This window comes from Hevea brasiliensis, chromosome 1 (genome assembly GCF_030052815.1).
Source record: "Hevea brasiliensis isolate MT/VB/25A 57/8 chromosome 1, ASM3005281v1, whole genome shotgun sequence".
Lineage (NCBI taxonomy): Eukaryota > Viridiplantae > Streptophyta > Magnoliopsida > Malpighiales > Euphorbiaceae > Hevea > Hevea brasiliensis.
In genome coordinates, this window is record NC_079493.1 from 31041963 (window position 1) to 31049464 (window position 7502).

Below are 7502 nucleotides of genomic sequence, written 5' to 3' on the forward strand. Positions count from 1 at the left end.
AATGAACAGTTACTGTTCATTTGGTCAGTTTAGTGCAGTGGCAGCCTGCTCTCATTTCACTTTGGTCAATTTGTTCACCCAGTTTTGGTCAGTTTTTGGGCAGGGTTCCTTAATGAAAATTGTGCTCTTTTATGTCTATTTTCATCCCCAATTTGTGGCATATCAATTGGACTTGTAAAATTTGAGTTTGGTCCTTCAAAGTGGGTTTGGTCATGCTGCTGGCATTGACCTACGAATTTGGTTTAATTTCCTACCATTCCCACACAACTTATTTGGTCATAATTGACCATTATTTCATTTCACAATAGGTTAAACATGCCATTTATGCATTTCTCTAAATTTTGGTTCATAAACCCTAGCATTGAAACCCTAATCTCACTAACTCTTGCATTTAACTACTTCTAATGATTTTAATGTTAATCATTTAACTAAGTAAGGTTTCTAAACTCACTCAATTGCATCATATTCATGCAAACCACACTCCTCTCAAGCTGCCCGAAATTTTAGTTTAATTCTTCCCCCATATTTGTTTCATTTAAATCAAGTTCTTAGCTCACTTAATTACCTAAACATGCATTTGAATGGAAAAATAGTAAGTTAGCATACTAACCTCAACTATTTTGCCAATTCTCCAATTTCTCTCCTTCTTTCTTCTTTCTTTCTTGTGCCTAGGTTGAGTTTGCAAGGTCTAACAAGGTTTTTATGGGATTTATGAAGATTAAGTGGAGCAAATTAAGCTTAAGTGTAAGCTTAAAGGAAGAGCTTTCATGGGAGATGAGAGGGAAGAAAGTGGGCAGCAACTTGGAAGGAAGAAGAAGGCAAATCTAATTTTTTTTTTTGTTTTATTTTCCTTAGTCTTATCCCTTTTTGAAGACCAAATTTCCCTAATTAATAAAATAATTAAATTAAATCTTTATGACATCATACATGATGTCATCCCTTTGACTTTTCCAACCTCTTTCCTTTTCTTTTTTTTTTCTATTTATTATTATTTTTTTCTATTATTTCTTTAATTTAATTCTCGATTCCGAAATTTTCTTTTCTCCGATTTTATTTGACAGTTAGGTCAGGAGTCAGCTCTCGGGGTCAATTGACCAAATTGCCCCTCGCCGGTTCATCCCGGTTTGCAAATAATCCAATATTTCTTCCGGCTCCCTGACCTAATTATTTGACTAGCTTAACAGTTCTTTTTTGTGATTTTCTCTTTTCCACTGTGTCCATAAGGGTCCTAAGGACCGCAGCGTCACTTTTTACGGTTCGAAATTTGAGTTTAAAACGACTTCGCAGTCGTTCCCGAGAAGGTCACTCATCGCTGTGACTCTCGGCTCGTTTAACTTCTTATGTTCTGTTTTTCTTATTTATAGTTAACTAATTAAACATTACTAATTATTTGTGTTTATGGATTCTCAAGTTGTCTTAAATGTGAATCTAATCTCCTTAATTGTCCGGACCGACACCGGTCACCGGAATAGTAAAATCTACCAAGCTATGCAAACGGGGTGTTACATAAAAAGCAATGGATATTGGTGCTGTACCAAGCATCACATCAATGGTGAATTCCACCTCTCTCTCTAGTGGCAAACTAGGCAATTCCTCAGGAAATCCATTCGAAAAGTCACACAATGTGGGTATGTCACAAATACTAGGCCCTGCCTTCTTAGTATTAACCACACTAGCTAAGTAAGATTCACAACCCTTCCTTATCAATTTCCTTGCTGTAATGGCTGATATGAAATTAGAGAGAAAATCTATTCTCTCACCCCCAACTGTCACTTGTAACACCCTTATATTCATGAGTTCCGTACATTTTACTATTTCGGTGACTAGTATCGGTCCGGATAGTCATGGGGTTTAGAACCATAATTAAGTTATCTAGAAAAGCCATAGACAAAAATTAAGAGCAACTATATGAAGGTGAAATGAAACTGAAGAAAATAAAGTATAATGGGTTAAATGAGCCGAAGCCACAGTGATGGGCGACTGAACTGAGAAGTGACTGTGAACTTAGTTGCTACCCTGATTTCGTGTTGGACCTTATAACACCCCAAGCCTAAGGATTATTGCGAAGCTAACGGTAATATGAAAATCATAGCAAAGAATAGAGAACCAGCTCAAATAATTGAATCAAAGTTCCGGGAGTAATTTAGTGCTATTGGAAAACTGGATCAGTGATGGTTGCCGATTCCACCAAAAATTAACTGAAATTGCCAGTAATGAAATATTTTCTGAATGAATGTAATAAGTGGTAATCCAGGTCGAACCCTAGAGACTAAGTTACTAAATTTCATGCAAGTGTGTAACAGAAAAAGAAATAAAGGTGGGGGCAGGGGTTGTAACACTAAATCAAAAGCAATCAAGTTCAGAAATTAAAGAACTAAATTTAGGTATAAAACTCTCAATTTAAACAAACTTCAGTTTAAGGTAATTCACATTCTAATTTATGACTCGATCATAGACAAAAGAAATACAATTATCTCTTATTGAATACTTAACATAGATTTACCAAATAATGAGGTAAAACTCCTAACTTCCCTATACTCATTAATTCGAGCCCAGCACTCTTATTGACTCTAATTATTACCTGAATTGGTATTAAGCAATCCTCATCAATTTAATAACTGCTTTAAGAACAGAAAGTAGTTAAGCTTGAACAACGATTTATAAGGCATAAATTATTTAATTCACCCTATTGTTTCCTTAGGTTATTATCAAAAACTTGGATCATAATCAATAAAACCTAATGGTTACTCACATTCAATCTTATACAACAATTATGGGTTATGAATATGAACTAGCAATTAATCACATCAAATAATTAACTAATAGGCCTTTTTAGCAAATCATTCAATAGATAAAAAACAATGAAATCGAGAAACAATAGATATTCAAAAAAGCATAATTTAAATTAAGAACCTAGTCTCACAAATCATGCATAAAAGCTAGAATCCCTTGAACTGAATTTAGAAACTTAGCCGCTCATGTTCATGGCTTACAAAAAAAAAAAAATAATGAAGAAATCTAAAACTATGAACGTGAATGGAGAATGAAGGTGTTGAAGGTGTCGAAGGTATTGAAGGGTGTCTCTCCACTGCTGTCAAAGATGAGCTTTATAATAAAAAACCTAATCCACAGATATGAACCAAACTTGGAAAATTTTTGAAATTCAAAAAGATAGATTCTCTATTTTGCAATCATGGCCAACTTTCAGCCACTTTCCTTTCGATTCTGTCTCTAACTTCTTCGGGAAAGTTGTAGTCCTACTTCTTAGCTTTCCAACGAGTACTCATTTTCCCAAATCGGAGGTCTACAGCCCAAGTTATGAGCCAAAAACCGAAACTAATTCTGACAGAGTATCCAGCCCATAAATTTGACTTCACTGCCGTTTTTAACCACCAAAACGATGTAGTCTTGTCTTTAACCCTTCATAGAAATTGTAGAGGTGGTTCTTAAGGTTCAATTGCGCCTAGGTTTGCTTCATTTGGACATGTAGATCTCCAGATATAAAATAAATCCCAAAACTGGTCATAACACGCCAAGTGTGGGCTTTTGTAATAGACTCATAGCTAATTTTGACAACCTTGGAGACTGATTTGGGCTTTGGTCCCTCTTTGTCATTTGTAGTATTCTGACTTAGCTTTTCAATGAATTAAACAACATTAGATTTGGAGATCCACAACTTTAGAAATACTTAAAAAATATAGCAAATATCAAATTAATGCAAATGCTGAAAATTCTCAATTTAATAGAATTATTCCAATAACTTTTTAAAAATATGCCTAATTGATAATTATACTTTAATCAACTGAATTAGGCATAAAAATACACTAGAAACACTAAATGTGATGGGAGTAAAAATATTAATTATGCACTTATCAAAATTCTCCCATACTTAGATTTTTGCACGTCCTCGAGCAACACCAAGCTAAACTAATCTAAAAATTCCAATGAAACACAGAATTTATACTCTATAAAACAAATGATAAGAAATCAAGATGCATAACATATCATGAATCGAAAGTATCTTAACAAACTCAAGCTGAAATTAACAAAAATTATCTTTCAAAAAGTAGCTCACTAAAAATGGTGCACTCACATGACACTCAAATCACTCAAGTGTTTCGGAGGGTTTAAAACATGCACTAAAATTCAATTCATGGAATGAAACTACCATATGCTTGCTTATTCATCCAATCTCCGTCACTTATTTCATATGCATAACATAAATCAAAAGGTCTTTAAATATGGTTGTAATGGGGCTAAGGTAAAGGTCTAGAAATAAGGATAAATGAAGCTAAAGAAAGAAATAATAGAATATTGAAACAATCTTTATGTCTTCTATTCTTTCCCTTCACATATATGTCAATAAAGTCCAAAGAATCCCAAAAATTTTTTTTTTTTCAAAAAACCAATAACAACTCACATATTTCACCCCATACAATATTGTCAAAACCCAATTTATTGCATTTCAAATACTTTATTAGTTCTCAGGTTATAAAAAAGATAAAAAGAATAAGGTTTAGGTTCATATTCCAAGTTTTAATAAAGAAAAGGTATAATTTAAGCTCAAAGGGGCTCACTAAAGTCAATACATAAGGTTGGCTTTTTAAAGTAAAAATGATTAAATGCTAATTTGCCTTTATCATTTTTACATGTGCATATAATCATGTGACCTCAATTGGATTAAAAGTAAGTTCTAGAGTAACAAATCACTCACAAAAAAATTAAGATTGACATATAAGAAGTTAATTTAAATCAAGGCTAAAAAAAACTCACACAAGAAGTATTTCATCATCCACCAATTTTAGCTTATCAACTAATCAAAATCAAAACTCAAGTTAATTACAAGCCTGAATATGCAAGTTCATTGATTCAATCATGTTATGTATCTCTCAAACTTCATTAATTTTTTTTATAGTATAAGAACTCTGTAAACCATTGAAAATATGAAAACCTTTCAAAACCTTCCCCCACACTTAAAACTTACATTGTCCCCAATGTAAAGCCCAAATGCAAAAGAAAAAAAAAATCCTAGAAAATAAAATAAGATAAGGGAAAGAAAACAAATCTGATTGTAGCTAACAAACCACCCATGGGTTGCCTCCCAAGTAGCGCCTTTGTTTAACGTCATTAGCTCGACATGGCAAAGCTCCTTAATCCAAATAAATTGGGTTACTCAATTTGAGCTCCTCCAATGAATGCTCCTGAAACCCCTCATAAAATAGCTTGAGTCTATGACCGTTGACCTTGAATACCTTGTTAGTTCCTAAACTTTGAATTTCAACTGCACCATAAGGAAACACATTAGTAACAATAAAGGGGCCAATCTAACGAGAACGCAACTTACCTGGCATCAGCTTCAATATGGAATTATGCAATAAAACTTTTTACCCAATCACAAACTGCTTCCTTGGAATTAGTTTGTCATGGAATGCCTTGGTATTTTCTTTATAGATCCTAGAATTCTCATAAGCCTCAAGTCGAATTTCTTCTAATTCATGCAATTGTAATTTTCTTTCTAACTCATCCTCCATACTTAACTAAAAAACAACCTGCACAAATGTATCAACAACATCAATAGAAAAGACAAAATGATCATCAGCAGGATACTTCATGGCATCAAAGATATTAAATTTGACAGTCTCTCCATCAAACTCCATAGTTAAGATACCATCATCCACATTAATTTTTGTCCTAGTAGTTTTTAGGAAAAGTCTTCCGAACAAAATCAAAGCTGAGTTTGATGAGGGAGCACTATCTTCCATATCCAAAATGTAGAAATTTGCAGGAAAAATAAACTCTCCAACTTACACCAAAACATCCTCAACTACTCCCAATGGGTAAGCATTAGAACAATCAGCTAACTGAATAATGACACTGGTTTCTTTCAATGGACCCAAATTTAAAGTTTGAAAAACTGAATATGACATAATATTAATAGATGCTCCTAAATCTGCCATTGCACGTTCAAAGCTAAAATCACCTATTTTGCAGGGAACTTGGATCCTTACACTTAGGAGGTAATTTCTGCTGAATTAATGCTGACATATTTTCTCCAACACTGATCTTCTTATTATTCCTCAACTTGCGCCTTATAGTGCATAATTCCTTAAGGAATTTAGCATGCCTGGGGACTTGTTTGATTGCATCAAGTAAAGGTATACTAACCTCTACCTTTCTGAAAGTCTCTAAAATCTCTTTCTTTTGTTCTTCTCTCTTAGTCTTGGCCAACCTGCTAGGGAATGGAGGGAGAACAGAATTATTAGCCTTATTCAGTTCAAGTTCAATATTTACCTCAACTTCAGGAACTTCAAACTCTTTTGCTCCTTGCTTCTTCTTTTTCATTGACTCATGTGGAGTCTAATTATCAACTTCTTTCCCACTCCGCAACACTATAGCACTTGCATTTTCTCTAGGATTCATAATTGTTTATGATGGAAGCTTTCCAGAACCTTGAGCTTCAAGCTTACTCACAGACGAAGCTAACTGACCAATTTGCTTCTCTATGTTTTGAATGCTATTTCTGATCTCCTGTTGAAACTATTATGTATTGCTAGCCAAAGCCTTAACAATTTCATCAAGTGACATACTTTGATTTGAGGGAGGTGGAGGTGGTTGATTCACTTGTGGTCTTTGCTGCTGATATCAGTTTTGTACTAGTTGATTCCTGTAACTCAAATTGGGATGATCTCGCCATCCCATATTATAAGTAATAGAAAAGAGGTCATACGTGCATTGTGGTTGTCCATAATTTCCTACTGCATTAGCACGTTGCATTGATTCCTCTTGTAATGTAGGACACATGTCAGTAGCATGACCCAAACCTGAATAAATTCCACATACCTTAACTGTTTGCATGTTCCCTATAGCCAATTGCCTCACCAAAAAAGTTAAATCAGAAATCTGTTTCTCAAGGTTAGATGTACTTACCTCATTAACCTTCTTAGGTGTGTGATCCATTCTCATTCCAAACTATTGAGAGTTTGCTGCCATGTTAGTAATCAGCCTCCTTGCTTCTTTTGTTGTCTTATCAACCAAAGCTCCTCCACTAGATGCATCTATCATACTGCGGTCCATTGGTAGAAGTCCCTCATAGAAATACTAAATTAAAAGCTGCTTACTTATTTGATGATGGGGACAACTTGCACACAGCTTCTTAAATCGCTCCCAATACTCATACAAACTCTCTCTATTGTACTGCCGGGTGCTACAAATTTCTTTTCTTATGTTAGCAGCATTGGAAGCAGGAAAATACTTCTCCAAAAATATCAGCTTCATTTCATTCCATGAGTTGACAGATCCAGAAGGAAGGTAATACAACCAATCCTTAGCTGTGCCTTCCAGTGAGAAAGGGAAAGCTCGAAGCTTAATCTGGTCCTCTGAAACTCCTTGAGGTTTCATGCTGGAACACACAATATGAAATTCCTTTAAATGCTTATGTGGATCCTCACCTGAAAGACCATGAAACTTAGGCAACAAATGGATTAGTCCAGACTTTAACTCAA

The 7502-nt window shown here is 34.5% G+C and overlaps 1 non-coding gene across 1 annotated transcript; it reads left to right on the plus strand.

Moving 5' to 3' along the window:
- Nucleotides 1-7120: 7120 nt before the first annotated feature.
- On the plus strand, nt 7121-7227 carry LOC131169844 (small nucleolar RNA R71). Its single transcript, XR_009140773.1, has one exon. It is a non-coding gene; the product is annotated as a small nucleolar RNA R71 (small nucleolar RNA).
- Nucleotides 7228-7502: the final 275 nt, after the last annotated feature.